The sequence below is a fragment of the Balaenoptera acutorostrata genome, chromosome 1, assembly GCF_949987535.1.
Source record: "Balaenoptera acutorostrata chromosome 1, mBalAcu1.1, whole genome shotgun sequence".
Lineage (NCBI taxonomy): Eukaryota > Metazoa > Chordata > Mammalia > Artiodactyla > Balaenopteridae > Balaenoptera > Balaenoptera acutorostrata.
Genome location: NC_080064.1, coordinates 117,768,645 through 117,787,755, shown reverse-complemented (window position 1 = coordinate 117,787,755; position 19,111 = coordinate 117,768,645). Strand labels below are relative to the sequence as shown.

At 51.7% G+C, this 19,111-nt stretch overlaps 1 protein-coding gene across 1 annotated transcript in view; it reads left to right on the top strand.

Annotated features, from left to right (window-relative positions):
- The first annotated feature begins 6,920 nt into the window (after window positions 1-6,920).
- The window catches only part of KCNJ10 (potassium inwardly rectifying channel subfamily J member 10), a 29,021-nt gene continuing 16,830 nt past the window's right edge, over window positions 6,921-19,111 (top strand). Inside the window, exon 1 of the mRNA XM_007171784.3 lies at window positions 6,921-7,050. The gene's annotated coding sequence lies outside the window, so the exon portion shown is untranslated. The remainder of the gene's footprint in view (window positions 7,051-19,111) is intronic.

Sequence of the window (19,111 nt, the reverse complement as noted above, 5' to 3'; positions counted from 1 at the left end):
CTCAGCCACAGTCGCTCCATCTTTCACAAGATGTGGATCCATTCTTTCACAAGATGTGGATATGTGCAAATAGCCCTTTCTGCCTACTTTACAGGGTGTGCAGATCGAATGAGGCAATGTAAATCGAAGGGCTTTGAGGTGTAGTTTCTTAACAGCAAAAGGTCTAGAAACAACCCCAATGTCCAACAGAGAGAAAAGGCTAGTTTAGGGCTTACTAACTCTTCATTCAACAAATTTTTGTGGAGCCCATGTGCCAGGTAATGTGCTAGGTGGGGCTGGTTACAGAAATGGATAAGTCCCTGCCCACCAGGAGCTCATGGTCCAGTGAGGGAGAAAGATCCATAAGCACAGAATACTAACACTACTACTAAGAATTGATTGAGCATCAGCTCTGAGCTAGACACACACCTTATTCAACAACCCTGGGCGATACCCTATGAGGATACCTATGAGACAGGTATTATTTTCTCTATTTATAGATGAGAAAATTAAAACTGAAAAAGGTTAAGTGATTTACCAAATGTCACAGAGCTGGATATCGGCAGAGAAGTAGTCACACTCACACACCTGTGTCACACCCCCATGCTCTGCTCCCTTGGTAATGCAATATTTGTGGCAAAGCAATATAATCAGTTACTATGTTCATATATGTAAATGTGCATGCAGGCACATGGTTACATAAAAACCAGAACATGAAAGTATTCTTTTTTATTTCTGGCCTCAGCACCACACATCTTGCAGGATCCCAGTGCCCCAACCAGCGATCAAACCTGTGCCCCCTGCAGTGGAAGCGTGGAGTCCTAACCACTGGACCGCCAGGGAATTCCCCAAAGTATTCTTATAAACTGATCAGAACTGTATAGAAATAGCTTTAGGAACACTGATAAAAATCAGGAAGAAAATTGGAGAAATGGAAATACTTCAATGTTTATTTTTCCCAGGGAAATAATTAAAAGCAGAGAGTGGTAGACGAATGCCAGGTGTTGCTAGTATCAGCATTATTATACCCAAGATATTGATAAGTTCTCCAGCTGCCTTAAAGTTGGAACAGGAAGATGTGAGCTAGAGAAGCAGGACGATGTAGAAATGGATACCAGCAGGTTAGAAGTCCCTGGAATGGCCTGGCAAGGTGGAAAAGGTGGTGCTGAGTAATATAGTGTCAGGAGGCAGTGTCCTGGGTTCAAGTCCCAGCTCTGTCCCCTATTAGCTGGGTGACTTTGAGCAAGTTACTTAACCTCTCTGACCAGTTTCTTCATCTAAGAACTGAGAACAACTGTATTATCCATCTCTGGGGGATTGTCATGAGGATTATATGAGGCAGTGGTGGCACATTGTAAGTACTCTGTAGATGCTAGCTATGGTCTTCTTTCTTCTCATCATCATCGTCTTCATCCCAGGCATCTCCTGAAATCTCCACTTACCCTGTGCCTCCTTCCTCTGTTCTGGTGCCACCCAGTGAGACCTGCAGGGGGCACTCCTGGTACACTGCCCTCCTCTCGCAGCCCTCTCGCTTGTGTTTCTTGTTCCAAGTGGAAATATCGAGTTTTCAGCCTGAGATTGGCATCAGGAGGGCTGTTAAAGCCCCAGTCAACATCCCCGTCTCCTGGGCCTGGCCCTGTCACCTGAGCCTTGGGACTGCTAGCCTGCCCTTCTCTGTCCTGCCAAGCAGCTGCTCACGTTGGTTCTACTGTGCCAGGAGCTCAGAGAGAAGAAACCAAACTCCTGGGCAAGAACGTATTTGCATAGAACTGGCCCCATTTCCTGGAGGGGGAAATCACAGGGCTGGCAGGGTCCTCTGGAAGATGTATCAGCCAGCCCCCTGCCTCAGTGCAGGCTGCCTTGAGCATGGCCTTCCTGACAAAGGAGACCACCACCCCCTCCCCTGCTTTATGGATCTGGCAGGTCCTGGACTTTACCTGGTATCTAACCTCAATTCTTTGTTTATCATTGAACTTGAACAGAGTGAGGGAAAGAAAAAGTTTTCTTAGGTACCAGGATACAGAAAAATAAGCAGGATCCTAGCTTTCAGGTATTATGAGGTAAAGAAAGCAACTTTACAAGGAGTCAGTGAAACACGTCAGTACAGTTGTGACGATGGGAGATCGGGTTTGGAACTGGAGAATGTTGAGGGCAGGAGGGGCACAGCTGGGGCCACATTGCTGGTCTATAAAGAACCTTGGTACAAAATAGAAAAAAGGAACCCCCTCTGGGCAGATGCACTCCTTATGGCATGTAGCAAGTGGTACTTTGGCGTAAAAAAAAAATAAAAAGGGGAATCCCTCCAGCAGACACGGCTCCAAGCCATGATGCAAGGAATGGCAAACTGAACGTGGTTCAGTCCTCAATTTGCCCCCTCAGTGGGTGCCTTTATGCAGTGCACAAACTGTACAACTGTATGTGGCAGCCTTGGGATCAACCAATCTGGGAAGATTTCCTTAAGCAATATCGTGAGACTTCTTAGGTAAAAGGTTGGAGGTGGGAGAGGAAGCATGATGGGGAATACAGGAGGTGGCTGAGGATATGAACTTAGTGGAGCAGGGAGGCCAATCAGATAGATTATAACAATTTCTATAAATTCAAGGGAGATGCGGCCCTAGGAAACTCAGAGCAGAGGGAGCATAGGTTTGCAGGAGTGAAATGTGGCTGGATATCAGAGTGAAATGGGGAGAAGCAGAGCACAGATCCAGGACAGACGGAGCCCCACTGGGCTCCTGAGGCTGAGGGCTTTGCTGGTCTTCTGGCTGAGTTCAGGAGAGCATGAGCATCAGAACCTTCTCATACACAGGTCTAGCTTGCTTTATAGGACTGGAGGAAGTAGACTAGGATTTAAAAGTCATGGACTTTAGAGGTAGTCCAGAATTAATCCTCACTTTACAGGTAAGGGATGGATCCCAAGCACTTTACAGATAAGGATGGGTCCCAAGTAATTTACAGGTAAGGGATGGGTCCCAAGAGGATAGACAGAACTAAGACCCAGGCCTCCTGGCTCCTGGTCCCTGGTTATTTCTTTATTCCCTGTTGCCTCCCTCCTACCACAGTATATTGGGTGTTAATAGAATTTCTGTCCATTGGACCCAATTAGAAAGGTACTAGAGAAACCACCTAGTTAAAGAAATTCTGGATAGAACCCTTTGGTAATGTGATTAAGCATCCCCTAACTTATGTCTTATAAATGTGAGATTTGTAAATCGCATTTACTGAAAGGAGGTGGTATACCTAAATAATGATCCATTCATGACTTGGTGGGGGGGTGTAGCTCAGTCCCTCTCTTGGATTTCTCCTCTGTGGTCTGGATTATCCAGCTATTAGGTGCCCTACTACTAATGGAAATTGTTCAGCCTTGTGGGGCCCGAACACTAAAATGCCCCTTGGAATCCCGTGGTGGGCGTTGTCAGTATCTCTATTTCCAGCCGATCCCTCTGACTGTGAAATGTTGCCTATTCTGAGCCTCCTCATGCCTCCTGACCCAAAGCTTCCCCCATCCCTTCCGTCCGCACTGGCTTTTCCCAGCAGAAGCCCCTCATACTGCTGCCCACTCGTGGATTCTCCTTCCCAAACAAGTTACTCACCCCTACTGTCCTCTGTGCTCTGAAGGAGCCCCTGCCCTATTAAGAATGAGGTAAAAGAAGAGATGAGGCCAAACTTGGGAGGAGTGAGTTAGAAAGGAGCAATTGAGAATAAGAAAGACAGAACTTGCTAAAGTGAGGAAACAGAGGGGTGTCCTTAAAAAAAGATGGTTCCCCTAACTGCCATTTTGTGTGGGAACACTGGACATCGCAACCCTGGCAAATTTTTCATACCGATGTGTGCTCATATTGACAAGTTTATGTTTCAACCATGCAAAATCACTCTAGTATTACCTCGAGACAAGCTTTGGAGTTCAACGTACGTGGGTTCAAATTCCAAATCGAACACTTTCTAGCTATGTTACCATAGGCGAGCTGCTGAAACTCTCTGAACCACAGTTTCTCCATCTCAAGTAATATGTATATCTTGCATAGTAAACACTCACAAATATGAATTTCCTATGCCGTTTATTATTGATTCCCTATAGGGCTCCTAGTGACTGTTCTAGGACTTCTTTTTTTTTGTAAAAAGACTTGGAAATTAAAAACTGACATTTGATATGTACAGAGGAATGTATACACGATGGATATCTGTGTATATGCTATAAAACATAATTTAAGAACAAAAACTCAACTTAAATCACTCTTGTAAAATTAGAAACTTACAGTGCCGTTCAAGCCATCTGTGTCTTTTTCCACAACCTCTGCACACCTGCTGTTCTGGAACTTTTAAATGCTTTCTAATTGCTCAGTCCCACCGCCACCCTGAGTTTCAGTGAATGACTTTTCTGAACTACAGAAAAGTGAAAACCATTTGGAAGGAACTTCTGCAGAGACTTCTTCACCACCAGGTATCTCTTCCTGCTCCTGCCCTGTGATTCTTTCTTCCCTTCTCTCTCAGAGGAGTACTCCAAATGTCGAGCTGAGGAGTTTGCACTGTGACCTGTAAGCAAGGGCCACCAGTTTGGGGTTTTGATCCAAGGGCACAGGGACTGACATTGTGAATACAGGTTACCTCTTCCTTTGAGACTAGAGAGAAGGGTGAAGGGTGGGTCAAGGTCCTGGGCTGCTAGTGACCTTCCTGATCCTGATGGTGGCCATGAAATGAAAAAGGATATCCTAGAGAGATAGAACAAAGGGAGACTTGACAGGATTTGGTGGTTTTGTTGACATGTCAATGGATGGAACATAGGGTAAGGGTGAAGAGTGAAGATCATCTTTAGCTTTTTAATCTGATTAACTGGGAGGAACACAGAAGTAAGGAAGGAAGTCATGAGAACTCCCAGCCTTGAGGAGGAAGAGGATGAGTTCAGTTTGGGGCCTGTCCAGTTGGAGTGGAAATCCCCTGCCAGCCGCTGGAACTGTGGAGGTAATGCTCTAAAGAGAGCCCAAGGCTGAAGATAGAGATTTGGGTATAACTCAGGAACGATAGTTGGAGCCATGTAAGTGATGAAGGGTCCAGGAGCAGGACATGGAAAGAGAACCTAAGACTGAAACTTGGGTATTGGAGGAGAAAACAGCTGTAGGTTGGGGCAGTGGAAGAAGATGAGCCTAGAATGGTACCAGGTCCAGGTCATAAGAGGCCTTCTGTTCCATGGTTAGGAACTTGGACTTTACTTATAGACAATGGGCAGTGTATTGAAAGCTTAAATCGGGAAGTGACACAGTCAGATTTGTGTTTCAGAGAGATTGGTGTTTCTTCTTAAATGAAGGATTTTATGATCTGACAGATTATTAGAGTAGAGAAAGACTAGAGGTAGGCGTTAGAAGGCTGCTGTAGTAATCCTGGTGAGAGGTGATGGGGTCCTGGACCACTGGCATGATGATGAGATAGAGAGGAAGGGAGTGGGATTTAGGTGATTTAGAAAGTAGATGCATTGATTAGATAAGGGAGATGGGGTGAGGAAGAATGAATTCTAGGATTGCTGCCATGTTTCCTCTTGAGTCAAACCACTGTGTTCACCTGCAGATTAGTGTTCCTAAAATTCTGCTCTACCTTTGTCACCCCTCTGCTCAAGAAACCTTCATTTACTCTCCATTGCCTTCAGAGCTGACCATGAATGGGCATAGCTCTATATTTACTCCAGGTCTTCCCCCACCACAAATGCTACGCTTACCTTCAGCCCAGTGCCCCCCCACCCCCTCCATGGGGGTTATTTGAAATGGACATTTACCCATCATAGGGCGTTTAGAGGCTGAACTGAACTAAAATGTCAAGCGCCTTTCCTCTTTTCCCCCCCACTATGTATATCAACGCAATATGATAATACTGGTTACTGATTAGTAGTTAAATATCTATGATGAGCAAAAATGGGGAAATAAATGTTTTCTTCCTTAATACATGCCAAGAGTGGGAGACTGTGGACAAAAACCTCTCAAAACATGGATTCAGATAATGAAAGAAGTCCTTCGTGATGAAAAGGTTGAGAACCACCACTCCGTATTCTGGTCCAGTGGACCACTTTGCTGCTGTTTCCCAAGCAGACTTGTATTTTCCTGTCCTCCCAGGACTTTGTGAATGCAGTTACCTCTGCCTTAAATGCCCTCCCCACCGTCTCCCCGTACCTGAATCCTCTGCATTCTTTAGGGGCCTTATCGGATGGATGTCACGTCTGTCCTCCCACATCTGCAGGACCCCCTAAGTTGAGTGATCTTTCCCTTTCTGCTGCCTCCTGGGCACTTGGGCTGCATGTTCTGCCCTCTCTCAGACCAAGCCACTGCAAGTGGGAATGATGTCTGCGCATTTCGCATCCAGGACCTCACCCAGCACTTAGAAAACGGCAAACAGCATGGAAATGGTGCTGAAGGATATAACCCCGTCGTCCCCTGAGCCCGCCCCTTCGGCGCTGCTTGTCGGGCCACTGGGCCGGTCCTGAATTCATTTCCACCTCATTAACTCGGCCCCAGGTCCGCCCCCGCCTGCTCCCGCTCTCGTTCCCCATCCCTGACACGACAGCCTCCTTTTCCTTCCTTCTCTCTTCCCCTGTCATCTTGCCAGCTCGGCTTCTATCGCTTCGCCTACCGTCTCTCTATCTATTTCTCCCTGAGTCTGTCTGGGTCTCTGTCTTCGGGTGTTGCTCTCTGTCCTGCTCCTCCAGCTGTCTGGGGCTCCGCTTCGTTGCCCCTACGCCCCACCCCCTGCCCAGGCCCCTCCAATCCCGGCAGCTCGGGCCTGGCGCTCCACATTCCCATTGGCCTGTCCGGAGCCCCCCGCCCCCGCCCGCCCGGCCCCTCCAGGTCCCTCCGTTCGCGCAAAGTTTGGCTCTGCGCTGTGGAGGGAGGGGGCGGCCCGGCCCGGCCCAGCTCTGCCCCCGGCCGGCCCGACCCCGGCCCCGGCCCCAGGACCAGCCCTTATCTGATCCCAGCTCCGGGTTTAAGAGTCCTGGCCCTGCCCGTCGCACAGCTCCGTTCCTCACGCCTGCCCGCCCCGTCTGTCCGTCTGTCCCGCTGCCCATCCGAGGGGCCACTCCACCCCGGACCCAAGGTAAGACCCTGGCCCTGATGAAGGAGTGCTGCCGCCGCAGCCGGGGTCCTGTCCACCTCACTCTCCAGAGATACCGGGGCCCCCAGCCCCTAGGTCCCTACCCTGACTGGCCTCAGTGGTACGGTCCTATTCCCCAGCCTCCCACCTTGGGCGGCCCCAAACGGAACCTTCTAGGAAGGGCTCACCAAGAAGGAAACTTTCCCAAACTGGTCACCTCAGCACTTTCAGCTAAGAAAGGGGCTTTCCTAATGCTCCTTCCTATTGGGCAGACCTGCAGTTGCATCACAGCCCTCCAACTAAATACAGTGACCACCACATATAACCACGCACCCTCACAGGCACTCCAGAGAGTGCCCCCTCTTCCCGGGATCATCAGGTTACTCCCACTCCCATGCCCAGCCCCTTTTCCCCCCTCCCCATGCTATGACATTCACATAGTGACACCCACTGATCACTACTAGTTCACACAGGGGAAGAAGACACCTACAGCTCAGATTAGGGAGATGTAGTAGCCTGGTGTGATTGGGACCCCCTGCCCACCCAGTTTCTTCCCTTCATTCCAACTTACCTCCCACTTCAAGACACCCCTCCCCATTACAACCCTCCTCCCCTCCCCACAGCTGTTTCACACTGAGATCACCTGGAGGAGAGCAGCAGGGCCACCTCTGCTAGAGTAAGAAGGGCAGATTGGGTTCCGTAACATCCACCCTCCAGGTGAGATGCCCCTTCCCCATCCCATCCCTTCTCCCCATCAGGAACTAACCAAGGGCACCTGCGTTAGGAAAGAGACAGGTTGGAACTTCCTGATTGGAGGGAGAAGAGTTGAGCCCCAGGATGCATGGAAGGACAAAACTGGGGACAAGTGGGAGTAGGACCTCTTGTATCTTGAGATCTCATTCTTGTTAATGAAGGGCCCCAGGCAGAGTGAGGCAGATGGGGAAGTGGGGGTGGTGAAGAAGCCAGTACAGATTTGGACCCCAAAGGAGGCTTAGGCTTAAAGCCTGATTCTGTTGCTTATCGATACACATTCTAGCTAAAGATTTCTGGCCCGTCTGCCTTGGCCATGGTGCTTGAATTTTTTTTCCCCACCAGGACTGCTTTAGGCATTTCTGGGTGGGAGGGAGATGATGATAGGAGACTTGATGCCCTTCTGTGAGGAATGACACTTGTTTAGGCGTGACGAGGGCCTGGAGTGGGTATCAGGAAACCAGTCTGAGAAGGGACCAGAAGCTACCACTGAATTCCATTCAGTTTCATCTTGAAAAGCTGTTCCTAATCTCCAAGGATTTCTGTTCTGTTACATGTTCCTGGCATGACGGTGGGCACCATCGGGTGCAGGGCTTGTTAATTCCTCATGGTATAGGCTGGGTACGGGGGACCAAGTGTAGAAGCAACCGAGTGTCCTGGCTTATAGCTACTTCTTCAGGGAGGAGGAAACGAGGGAGGAGGGGGAGGGAAGGCATCATGCCAGGGAGAGGGGCCAGGGCTGGTCTGCAGAGGCAATAGGCATGGCCCAGGCAGTGCCAACTCCTCTTCCCCGCCCTCCAGTCCTTTGGTGGTGGTGGCGAGGGAGGGAGAGAGGGGGTGTTGGGGGGTGATCTGGGCCAGTCCAGCCTCCCAAAGCCCTTGCCAACCTGGGTCCTGAAAGGAGCTGCTGTTTTCTGAGCCATCCCCCCGCCCCGCACCCGGAGCTGAGCAGCCAACTTGTCTCAGTGGATATCAAATGGCAATGACTCCACTGAGTGGAGAGGGGTGGCGGGGGCAGGGTTATGGTCCCAGTCCTTCTGTGGTTCTAATGCAGAATCCCACTGCTGCCCCCTACCCTGAGGGAAAAAAATCTGTCTGCCCAACATCTGCCCTACATGCGGTCTGTGGACACATACGTTTGTGTGGGAGGGTTAGTTGTCCGACTCCTGGCATCCCTCACCTCCTCCCTGTGTCCCACTGAACGGTGCCCCATCCCCAAACCTGCACCTCTGTGCACAAGCTCGTTTATAACTCCAGCCTGGTTGGCTTGGGCTAAAAGGGAAGGGCGTGGCAGAAGACCCAGGGGCCTCCTTCCCTGGTCCTCCCTAGGGACCAGAGAGGCTGGAACACTTGGATCTGGGTGGGCTTAGATCAAGTCCTCTGAGGTCATGCCCAGATTGATGGAATAAGGGGTTTAGGGCTCTGGGGGGTGGGGGGGTGAGTCATGCAGAAAGACCCACTTCTACAAAGGAGAAAAGATCCCCTGCATCTTTTAGCAAAATGCTTGGTTTCTGCACACAAGATGGAAGATAGGCCAAACCTCCTGGCATCAGTGGGGAGGGAAAGAGATGTTGGGCAATGGAGCCCCTCAACTTTCCTGCCAAGGGTTACTTAGGACGGAAGGAAAAAACCTCCAGTCTCCCTCCCCTCCCCAGCCTAGATTCTTCTCTTGCCTGAATGGTCAGTGCTACTGTCCGGGTTAATGCCAAACTGTCCAGGATGGTGGTGAGGCCCTGGAAGGGGCAGAGAGAAGGGAGAGTCCAAGGCACACTGCTAAGATGAAACTGCAGAAAGATTAGAGAGATGGGAGATCTGGAATCCAAGTGTTTTAGCACCCAGTAAAGGGTGGCTGGCAGGGGCGGCTCTTGGGAATCGAGCTTTCTGAGTTTACCACATCACCCTGTCTCTTCCACAGGCTGAGTTCAATGCTTTTCTCCCTTCATCCAAGTTTAACATACGTGTTGCCACCATTTTCATGGAGGCAGTGCATCTGAGTGGCCCCTCTTCATCCCCTCCCCACATCAGAACCTTGAAAGGGCACAGAGAAAAGGATTATGGGAAAAACTCTCCCGTGGGTGTCTGCCAGCTGGGAGCTGGATTTGAGGTGGTGGGGAGAAGGGAGGGGCTGGCTCTGGAATGCAGGAGAGAAGTGAAAACTGAACTGCGTGGCTTGGAGAAAGAGGCTGGAGAAACATGGGCTTCAGAGGACTGAATTAGCACTTCAGGCCCCTAAAAAGGTGTAGCACAGAAGGAGTGGTTATGGCCATTCTGCTCCCCTTCCAATGGCAAAAGACCTGGGGAAAGGATTGGGGCTGCAGCTTGAAGGACTCAGGCTAGATTTCAGGAAGCAGGTCCATAAAAGGAAAGAGATCTGAAATGGAGTTTGGGAAAGAGAGGCAGACCACCTTCTGGACCCAAATAAAAACAAACCCACCCCCCCAAACAAAAAAGCCCATCATTAAGGCTTGTGAGGGGGGAGCTGTGAAGCTCAGAGAAGCGCACGGATTATTGCAACAGTTGTCAAGACGCCTCTTCTGGGGGGAAAGTGCGACCCCACGGTGCTGTCTCAGGGCTCCTTTCTGTTGTCTAAGAGGCAGAGGCATAGTGGTTAAGAGCACAGCCTTGGAGTCAGACTTCCTGGGTTTAAAATCCTGCTTTCACTGCTTAGTAGCTACAGATGTCTCCTCATCCTTACAATGGGGCTAATTATAGTTGTGTATTAAAAGACTCGATATTTGTAAAGGGCTTGGAGTGGTGCTTAACATGTTAAAAATAAAAAGTGCAGTTGTTGGCTGTTATGGTTCTCCCACCTCTGTGACTCTTTCTACTCCGTCATCTTGCCTGGCTCCTGGGCCTGCTGCAGCCCTTCTCTGTGGCTTTTCTGAGGTCTGTCCTAGGTCTCTGTCTCTCCGCCCTTCTAGAGTTTGGGAAGGTGGGAGAATTATCAAGTCGTTTAACATGAGCTTCCTGTCTTCATTCCAACAAGCTGGGCGTCGCCTGGGTCTCCATGCCCCTGGGCCCTTCTTTCCATGAGTTTTCACCAAGCAGGTGTGCTGTCTGCAACTCGGATTCGATAAATGTAACCGAGCTGCTGGGCTTCCCTAAAATAGTCTCTTCCCCCGTCTGGGTGACTTATGTCTTCCAGCCAAAGACGCCGGCTTCTCTCTACCCCGACATCTTGCCCCTGTCCCTCCATGGCCCTGCCTCTTCCCTCCCTGCCCACATTTCCCCCACAACTCCCCTCAGGTGTGTGAGTCTGCCTCTTCTCTGCCCCCTGATCAGCCTGTTCATCCCGTGAGCCTGGGTGCCCAAAGCGGCCTCCTTAATGATCTTCCTAACTTCCACCTTTCTTTCTCCTTGATTCCCTCTTTTTACTCCACACAGAATTATCACTGGAACTGTCATCATGAAGCATCAGTTTTATCTTGCCCCTTTTCTACTCAGACGTCTCTGTGGGTTTTCAGATGAAAACTCCCAATCACAGTCTTCAAGATACTTTATATCAGCCTTTCTCCCATCCCCTCCAGTTCCCTATCTTTTGGGACCCCCATCGATTCAGACCTTGTTCTGGGGGAGCATATCCCATGGCAATCCCTGAGCCACACCCCTTCCACCCTGGGCCCTCACACAGGCCTACCCCTCCAAGTCCTGCCCCTCCTACAAATCTCCATCCTTCTGTTTCCCCATCTGCTCTGTCATCTTGTACCCCTTCTCCTCAGCGTCCTGCCTGTTCCTTGTCCTTCGTGTCTATGAATTTGCCCAGGATGACCTGGGCAGTGGTAATGTTGGAGGGGACATCCTGTCTCCTACAATAACAGGAGCTCCTCTAGGGTGGGGCCTACACCCCTGTCAGACTGTCGACTCCCTGAAGCAAAGGCATCTCTTCCCTCCCTGGACCCCTCTGCCCCCAGGGCACAGACTGCCTACTGACCAGCTTGACTAGGTAGGAAAACTTTCTGGTTGCTAATTCTGGGGGAGGACCCTGACTTCATAGGTTTAGGAGTGTCCTAGACTAGGGTATATGTAAGACTCTATTATCCAACTCTCTAGGGAACCTCCAGAGAAACTCCTCTCCTACTAAACTCCCCATCCTGTGGAGACAGTTTTACCCTAAGATTATAAGCAGCAGATTAAGCGCTGCTGGCCCAAACACAAAAATCCACATGGGTATCCACAGAACCTTTCTCTCCACGCCAGGGAGGTCTGCTCCTGCCTGATGCTGGGCTTGTCAGTGGGCGTCTGGAGTGGGAAAGGAGCAGAGGCCAGAGTCTAGTCTGGGACAGCCCCGTTGTCTGGAGCATACCTCTGGGTGGGAGCCTGCAAGCTGGGAGACACGTGGGCATAGCTCTAAAGTCGGGTTAGGCCTGACCTTTTAGAGTTATATCCTCAGCTCCACCCCCATCCTAGTCCCAACCACAAGACCCGGGCACACACCTTCTCCCCACATCTAAATCTCCCTGGTTGACCCTCTGTAAAAAAGACATGGGCAACAGCAAGAGGAAAGGGCGAGGATGTCTGAGTCTAGGGCAGTGGTTCTCAAACTTTTTGGTCTCAGGACCCCTTCACATCTTAAAAATTATTGAAGACTGCAAAGAGCTTTTGTTAATGTGGATTACATTGATAGGTTAGAAATGAGAGGAAACAAAATATGCATTAATTCATTTAAAAATAACAGCAATAAACCCGTTTTGCATGTCAATTTAGATGACATATTTTTAATGAAAAAACAGCTCTGTTTAAAAACAGACAAACAAAAGTTTAGTAAGTGGCATTGTCTCACATTTTCACAAATCTTTTTAATATCTGGCTTAATAGAAGACAGTTCATGTTTCATATCTGCTTCTGCATTCAATATGTTACAATATCATATTGCAATGTAGCTTCTGGAAAACTCCATTGAACACTCATGAGAGAATGAAAGTGAAAAGAAGCAAATAACATATTAGTATTATTATGAAGATAGGTTTGACCTCATAGAGCCTCTGAAAGGGTCTCAGGAGCCCCCAGGGTCCCTGGACCACACTTTGAGAATTACTAGTCCAGAGGAACGTCAGAAAACAGTTTGGAAAATCCCCAGGTGATTTGAACATCCTGGTTGATCTCCCTTAGCTGCCCATGGTCTTTTGAATGTTTTCACTAGGGAGGCAGTATGGGGTAGTGGTTAATCATGTGGGTCCTGGAGACAGACTACCTACTTGAGCTTGAATCTCAGTTCTACCACTCACTAGCTGTGTGACTTTGGGCAGATTATTAACATCTCTGTGCTTCAGTTGTCTCGTCTATAAAATCGAGCTTTTTAAAAGTGCCTACTTTTTAGAATTGTTGAGAATTAGCTGATGTAACGCTAGAAAAGGGCCTAGCATAGTGCTGAATAATATGAGCTCTTATTAAATACCAGAGCCTTGCCCCTGAATCCACTGCCCACGGGCCCAGAAGGCAGTGCGATGCAGAAGTGACCTTTCCCAAATTGCAGATGTGGGTTTCTTGAACCAGAGAGGAAAAGTGACTTGTGTGAGGTCCCAGGAAAAGTTAACAGGGTTGTTGGGCCCTGAACCCAGGAGTTCTAACTCTTAGCCCTACACTTTCCCCACCAGACTTTTTCAGTGGGGGAAAAAAACCCAAGGTCCTGAGAGGAGGGGAGCAGAACTTACCTTTCTCCCAGCAATCCCAAGTGTGCCATCCAGGGCCAATAGCAGTAGAGCAGGAAGCCTTGAGTTGAGGGCAGATAGCAGGGAGGAACTTCCTGACCTCAATAGCAACTGAAAAAGGAGAAAGCAAGCCAGGAGAAGACATTCCTAAGCCCAGAAGGTTTTTCCATCTTGCCTTGTGGGGAGCAGTTCTGTAAAGTGGCCCCAGCCCTCTCTCCTAAGGGTTTCTGGCCCAGGGCAGAGGAAGTCTGTGATAGGGCAACACTGCTTCTCCTGGGGTGCCCCTTTCCTGCTCACTGCCTGTGGCCCCTTCCTGGATCATCCCCTCCTCTCAGTCTCCCAGCACTCCAGGCTCTGGGTCCCTTTCCCAGTGGCTCCTGACCCTGCCCTTTGTACTGTGCTGCCAGGGCAGTGCATGCACCTTGGGAGGGGTGCCAGTGGGGGTGGGGGGTCCCCTGGCCAGGAGGAGAAGCCTCTCCCCACAGCTCTGGGGAAGGGGATGACGCAGATGGGGAAGACAGACAAACACAGCAGGGGCAGGGCTGGGGGGAGCCAGCCCTGGCTCTTTGGCCTGTCAGCCAAATCCCCCTGAGCTGGGCTGCAGGCACCACCTTGTCAGAAGCCTAAATACTCCAAACCCCAAGCACACACCCTGAGCAGAAGCATTCTGGAGGGTCAGATGCCACCAGCAGCCGCGGAGCCTGACAAGTCGAGGCGGGCTTAGGTTTGAGACCTTGCTGTCTATTGCTCAGTTTTTCCTCTGCCACCCACACAGTTCCCTAGAATAGATGGGAAAACTGAGGCCAAAAGTGGGTGGGCTCAGACTGCCCACGTGCTTCTTTCCAGAGTCCAGTTGGGAGGAAGGGGCCTGGCCTCCCACAGCCCCTCCTCCCCCATCCCTCCCAGTCCCCCTGGTTTTTTCCATTTGGAAAGCCCTTTCTGGCTCGTGGCAGGTTTGGGGGCCCTGGTCTAGTCTCCCTCCCCTGTCTCCTGGGCAGTGTCCCCAGGGGAGCCCCGGGGGGCTGAGATCTCTTCAGTCTCAGCCCTGCCCCACCCCCTGCCTCCACCCGCGAGGCCAGCAGCCCCCCAGCCCCCGCCCCTGGGCTGTGGGACAGGGAGAGGGCCGAGGGGCTGGCTCTGCATACTAATGTCCTGCCCATTGTCAAAGCCCCTTTGTGCCCCAGAGCTCCATTGAGGCGCCTCCGGGGCGGGCACAATGGGGGCTCTGTCCCCGAGTTCCCCCAAACAGTCACCTGCTTTCAGAGCCTCCCCCCGCTCCCACCCCCACCCGCCCCAGTGTCCGGAGGGCCCAGCGAGCTTGGGGGAGTGGGGCCAGAGCCAGGGGGGATGGGCAGGAGGCGACCCCTCCCCCCCCCTCCCTGGGCAGGCTGGGGAAACGGGCCCAAGGCAGGGAGAGGCCCCGGCTTACAGGGGGCGGGGGCGGGGCAGTCTGTGGATGGACTTGGAATGCAGGTTCCGTGAGGCCGGCCAAGGGGAAGGGGCACTCAGCCTGCCCACTCCTCGGTTCCACATGCCCGGCCGCCGCGGCCCGTGCCTTCCCACCTCTCCTCCTCCTCCCACCACGAGGCTCATATATGCAGAGACACACAGGCACACGCTCATGCATGCGGCCCCACACACGGCTCCCGGACGCACGCCGGAGCGGATGTGCCCAGACCCAGCAGGCCGACTCAGGCACACAGATCCGCACCGGCCACTCGCATATGCACCAGCACACCCGCCCTCCATCCCCTTTGCACCCCTTCCGCCAGCCTCCAGCCTCGAGAGGCTCAGCACCAGCGCCCCAGCCCCCGACCACCCCCCACCCCGTGCCCTCGCTGCCCCCTGCTGCTCCAACACAGGTTATAACAAGTTTGCACTTGTTGTGACCTCAAGAATGTGGCCCTGGGGCGGGGAATGTCCCGCTGCTCCAGACCTCACCTGCTTATATGTTAACCACGGACATGGTCTCTGCTGAACCGTGAGCACGCCCGCCCCCTCCCCCCGCATCCCACAGACCACAGAGAGGTTTGGTGAGCCAGGACCCCCGCCCCAGAGCGGAGCCAAACACACTGAATGGAGTGATGCGGGAATGACCAACCCCAGCCTGCCCCAGCACCGGCCCAGGGCCACCAGCCCTTGCATCTGCCCAGCGCACTCAGGGTCACGGCCTCTCACCACCCTGTGAGGTAGATGGCCTCGTTATCATTTCCCCGTTTTATAGTAGGGCTCTGACAGGGGCATGACATATCCAGGTGGCAAGACTGGGACTCCATTCTAGAATGGAAGTCTCTTGCTGCTGGGTGTTTTCCTGGGTTGTTTTTTTATGGGGCAGGGGTCACTATCTGCCTCTTGGCTTCACTGAGATGACCCAACCCATGTGGAATTTTCACAGAATTATCTTTTGCCCACCTTCTTTGGGAAGAGTGGGGGTATGTTGGGGTTGGAGTAGGGAGAACAACGGGTACAGGGACCTTAAACAGGATTCTGCGTCCAGAAAGAAACTCAAAAGTTCACCTTGACCCTTGACTGCCTCTAGGCAGGGTGAGCCTACCTCCTTTCGTTTCCTACATTCCCATGGGCCCCATTCCCACTGCTGACGGATCACTGGAGAGAGGAGCCCCATGGCCTTCTTGGCTAGAGTTTGGAGTTTGAGATCTCTGTTGATTGTAAGTCCTTCACGACACCTGGCTCTGACCTTCCCTGTTCATATCCTATGTCTGTATAAGGATCTATAGGGCATGTTTATGCCTCTCCTACTATTCTGGTCTGGGGCATCTTCTGGAAGCCTGGAGCAGGTACCCTAAAAAGGGAAGAGATGGAGGACTTACCAGGACCAGGACCCCGAGGATTTGAGGGCTGCTTGCACATTGGTGTACTGGGACCTGGGGTGGATGATGGGGTCACAGTTGCAGAAACCCCATTAGATGGAGAACTAAGCTGATATTGGTTTGCTCATCTGCACATGTTATCGAATGCCGATCTCCATGATGTTTCCCTTACATCAGAATTGCAAAGACCCTTGCAGGACCCTTCTATGCCTTAACCCCACTGCTCACCTAGAATGCTCCCCGGCTGGCTGCCAGATTCTGCTGAAGCTGCATCATCCATCTGTCTTCCTCCATGCAGGAACACTCCTCTCCCAGCCCTTATTCTCTGGTGTATTCTTCTGTCTCCAAGTGCCCTTCCAAATGTCCCCTGTTGGAGAAGGAGGCCTGACCAAAGGACAATTTCAGCGCCTCCAGCTGCACTCAGGCTTGGGCGGGTGGGGGACAGTGAGACAGCGACCTCTGAATCTAGTTCTGCATCTAGTCAGTGTCGTTGTGCCACCCCTGCCCCCATCCTTCTACTCAAAGGAGGAATGTGGATAAGGAATAAGTGGAAAGTTGGGGAAGGGCAGAGAGATTCCCTCCCAGGGTGACAGTAGACCCCCCTCCCCCACCGCCAGGCTTCTCTGTGTGAGGGTCAGAGGTTGCTCTTCAAACGTGGAACCTGAGAAGGAAAGGGAGTGGCGAGGACCCCTGTCGGGGAAGGTGGCTCAATTCCCTGAAAATGCATCAGAAGCACAGGGTGCCTATGGGTCTCCATCTCCACCAAGGGTAAAAATAAGAACAAATTGCTTAGGCAGCAACAAGCAAATTTTGACTTAGCAGGAAGCATTTCCTGGGTATAAGGGATTACCAGGCAAAGGGGAAGGATGGAAGGAGGTGGAGGACTCACTCCCCTTGATGAGAAAGAGAGGCCCAGCTTAGCCACCTATTGAACAGAGGTTGGGTGGCCTAGGAGACATTTCCAAAGGGGCTTAGAGCCCCTGTGGGCCATGGACTTCCAGCTGTCTCAGGTAACTCCCTTGATCATTTCCACAACCCCTAGCAGAGAACATCATTGAATCTGCCCCTTCCCAATGGGCCCGCTATCTGCTGTTTCTTCTAGCTCTTCTTGTTGTCATATTTCTGGGCCAGCTGCTGTGGGGCAAGGAGATTCCTGAGGCCTGCTGATGGGAGGGGCACACTGGACACCCCTAGGCTGGGGCTTTGGTTGGAGGGGAAGAGCTCAGTGGATAATGCTCCTAGGTTGGCCCTTCAGGACCCCAGGGTTAAGAAAAGATCTTGTAGGAAGAGAGAGCTTGGGATGAAGAAGAAAGCCAGGGTTATTGCTCTGATTCTGGTGCTATGAGCCGGCTGTGTGATTGTGGAAAAGTTACTCAACTTTTCTAAACCTTGGCTTCCTCTTCAGTGAAATGAAGGGGTTGAACAGGATGACCATGGGGGCCTCCCAGCGCCGACATGCCATGATGGTATGGTGGCCAGATGAAAAGTGCAGTTTAAGTGGGCCTGGGTTCAACTTGCAGTCACCTCTTCCTTACTGGTGGTCCTTCTGGACAAGTCAGCTAACCTTTCTGAGTCTGGTTTCCACACATCCACATGAAGGCAATGGCATTACCCACCTCCCAGGGAGGATAGGATGACGCGGTACGTGGAAACCCAGCACAAGGGCTGAGGTGGGGAAGTCCGCAGCACGCGGGGACACAGAGGGGCAGCAACTCACACTGGGGCTGTGGGCGTCTGGAAGGGCTTCTCAGAGAAAGTGACATCTAAGCCAAGGCTTGAAGGAGGGGTAGAGATCGACCAAGTGGAGTGGGGAGGGGAAGAGTGCTTCATGGAAGAGGCCCCATTGTTTGCCGAAAACTGTTGGTAAGAGAAAGCATGGCCCGTTCAAGCACTGGGAGAAGCTCAGTGTAGCTGGAGGGCAGAGGCTGTGTGTGAGGGGTGGGTGGAGGGCCGAGAATGCTGATGCTGGAGAGGCCAGCTTATTACATACTCTGTCCCACCTGTCATTCTAGGGGCTTGCGAGTTGGGATCTCTCCACTTCCCCTCCATCTTCCTTTTCCTACTTTTCTTTCTCCCAAGCTCAGTCCTCTTGTCTTTGGTCACGTTTGGGGTCCAGGTCTGGAGTTTTCCGCCTCTCTCCTTTCCCATGATGAAAGAGGGATCTGCCTCCTGCAGAAGACTCTGGATTTCTGGCATTGAGGCACCGTGCTAAGCACTGCGTACCCACTGTGGGCCCTCCCCAACCTGGCCCCTCATGAGAGAGAGATGCAAGGGTGTTGATGGCAGTGGGCTGAGGGCAGTGTGGAGGGAGAACTGAGGGAAACTAGAGAGAATACAGCTCTTCAGCCTGGAGTAAAGGCGGATGGAGAGACCGAGTCAGTGCGCGCAGCTGTCTGAAGGTTGACGCTTTAATGGGAAGCTCGGAGGAAGGACTTCCCAAGGATGAAGCAGGTCACACACCAAAAAGGGAGCCTGAGGGAGGGAAAAGAAATGTGCAATATCAATCCTATGGGCTTTTTTAAGTCAAGAAATACTTAGACAAAGCTCTATACTAGGCACTGAGGAGGTCACAAAGATGAACAAAACACAGGCTAGGAAGCAGTTCAGAAATGATTCTCCTGATTGACGAGGTGGGCGTGATCCTTCCTGGAAGGGGTAAGGCAGATAAAACGCCCCCTCTGGCAGCTGCTCCTGACCTGAGGGTGCTTCCACACTGGGGGTAACTCTCCTGCCTCCCCGCCGCCTACATTGCCTCTCGGACCCTCCACCGACTAGGTCTAAGGCCTCCCTCATCACAGCCACACAGCTTCTAAGATCACAGACGAGAAAAGGTAT